The following is a 2,500-nucleotide window of genomic DNA, read 5'->3' as shown; positions in this document are numbered from 1 at the left end:
AACGTAACCCATGTTGTGCCTTAACGTAACCCATGTTGTGCCTTAACGTAACCCATGTTGTGCCTTAACGTAACCCATGTTGTGCCTTAACCTAACCCATGTTGTGCCTTAACCTAACCCATGTTGTGCCTTAACCTAACCCATGTTGTGCCTTAACCTAACCCATGTTGTGCCTTAACGTAACCCATGTTGTGCCTTAACGTAACCCATGTTGTGCCTTAACCTAACCCATGTTGTGCCTTAACCTAACCCATGTTGTGCCTTAACCTAACCCATGTTGTGCCTTAACCTAACCCATGTTGTGCCTTAACCTAACCCATGTTGTGCCTTAACCTAACCCATGTTGTGCCTTAACCTAACCCATGTTGTGCCTTAACCTAACCTATAATGTGCCTTAACCTAACCTATAATGTGCCTTAACCTAACCTAAAGTGCGCCGTAACCTAAACTATATTGCGCCTTAACCTGACGCACGTTGTCGCTGAACCTGCTCTGTAATTGTTATGCAACCCGTTAAATTGGTGTAGTGTTGCCTAACCGCAACCCTCGCAATATAGTTCCCTACTCGCACTGCCCGGTCCCCTGTGTATCGCGTCATGTTAAACACCTTGCAGGTGTTGCTGACTTTCCACATGCTCCTGCTATACACTGTAGTGTGGATAGCAGCAGGACGTACATGATGCCCCCCCCCCCCCCTTCCCCCCTGCCTTCGCAAGCTGGTCGGTGAGAAGTTTGCATGTTCAATGCCCTTCGCATGCCGACGTACTCAGCCTACGTTGTGGTACGGCCTGTCACCTGTCCGCCGATGTACGCAAAACCCACAAACTGTACTGCACATTGGTCCGTATGTACTGAATGATACATCGTGGCACATGTGACCGTATGACGACTGCGCCTAGCAACGGCGGACCATACAGTCCAAATATTGTGCACGCAGCTACGTGTCGTCTCCCTATAAGAGCTGGATTGCAGTGTGGTACGCCATACAGACGTGTGGGAGGAACGGACGCCCTGGATGGCGATCAGCATGAGCAGTCTGTTGATGTAGTGGAGCGTGTATTCGGACGTAGTCGTCTCTTCTCACACACCGTGATAGCATGTTGCACCGCGTTCCACATCTGCGACATGCTGCAGAGGCGGGCTGACAGTCGTTCGCGCAATGGACACCGCATACGTACGGGGTCTACCTTCCACGTGTTCTCTAGGCGTGCACATGTTGTTGCGTCTATGTGGGCAGACGTAGTGTGTTGTGACACCTGACACAGGCATGCAATACTCGTTGCAAATGGCGATGGACGTGTACGTTTGCTGGTGACGTTACGCAAATGAACAACTGGTAACCCGTTGTGGTGCGGTTGTTCTCGCTAGAGGTGAATCAGTGTTGGCGACGATCGGTCGAGCTATTAACCGGTTGTTTCAGGGAGACCCACCATGCCCACGAACGTGAAAGGGGACCCACCATGCCCACGAACGTGAAAGGGGATCTGGGTGTGAGGCGATACGCGGCGGTGGCTGGGTGGGACCGTCCCCGGCCGGTGAGGGGGGGCCGCCCGGCGTGCTGGCAGCGCGGTGCGTGGGCGCACGCGCCACAGCCGGCTGGTGGGGGCGGCCAGTGGCAGGCGCGCCGGCCGACGGACGCGGCAGGCGGCGCAGCTGCGCGCCGGCGCCCCCTGCTCGCGGCGCCTTGCGGCCAAAGTAGGTCCTCGCGGGCCCGGTGCGAAGCGCGGTGGCCATCTGCAGTGTGCTGGTCCGATTGAGGACTTTGTGCGCTGAGGATGCGCCGCCGCCCGGCGCTCGGCGCCGCGACGCCGTCTGCTGCTCGGTCGCCCCAGCGGTTCTCGCAGGTGGTTTGTATCGCAGCTGTGCGGACGTGTTGGCGCGTGCGCTGTGCTGGGAGAGTTCGCTTCGGCACCCAAGTGGGGCTTTTGTCCTTCTGTGGCGCTGGCGTTGGAGCTGCCGGTCACCGTAGGTGGCGCGTGTTGTCTCCCGCCGGCAATGCCACGACAGCACGCTCCCGGGCCTCTGTCGGCAGCGGCAAGCTCAGTTGGGAGCACGGGTGGTCGCACCTAAAGCGTCTACTCGCCTAACTCCGGGCGATTGCGCCTCTCTCGAACCCGACCAAGTACTTAGGACGGCGCTGCGCGCCGCCGGGACCTGAGAGGGTTTCGAGGTGTGTTGTGCAGGGGAGCTCAGCCTCCTCCTGTTTGCAGAATAATTGAGCGGACGCTTGCGTGTTCGCGCGGGCCCCCGGGACACACTCCCGGGCGGCCGGCTGCTCAGCTCTAGTTGACGCAGCTCCCTGGTTGATCCTGCCAGTAGTCATATGCTTGTCTCAAAGATTAAGCCATGCATGTCTCAGTACAAGCCGCATTAAGGTGAAACCGCGAATGGCTCATTAAATCAGTTATGGTTCCTTAGATCGTACCCACGTTACTTGGATAACTGTGGTAATTCTAGAGCTAATACATGCAAACAGAGTCCCGACCAGAGATGGAAGGGA

General features: G+C 57.0%; 1 non-coding gene across 1 annotated transcript in view; it reads left to right on the top strand.

Annotated features, from left to right (window-relative positions):
* Positions 1–2,296: 2,296 nt before the first annotated feature.
* Positions 2,297–2,500, top strand: part of LOC126435949 (small subunit ribosomal RNA) — a 1,909-nt gene continuing 1,705 nt past the window's right edge. The window contains exon 1 of the ribosomal RNA XR_007580305.1: positions 2,297–2,500. This exon is cut by the window's right edge and continues 1,705 nt beyond it. This is a non-coding gene — a ribosomal RNA (small subunit ribosomal RNA).

Source organism: Schistocerca serialis, unplaced genomic scaffold, assembly GCF_023864345.2.
Source record: "Schistocerca serialis cubense isolate TAMUIC-IGC-003099 unplaced genomic scaffold, iqSchSeri2.2 HiC_scaffold_1223, whole genome shotgun sequence".
NCBI lineage: Eukaryota > Metazoa > Arthropoda > Insecta > Orthoptera > Acrididae > Schistocerca > Schistocerca serialis.
This window is presented reverse-complemented; position numbering and strand designations above follow the sequence as displayed.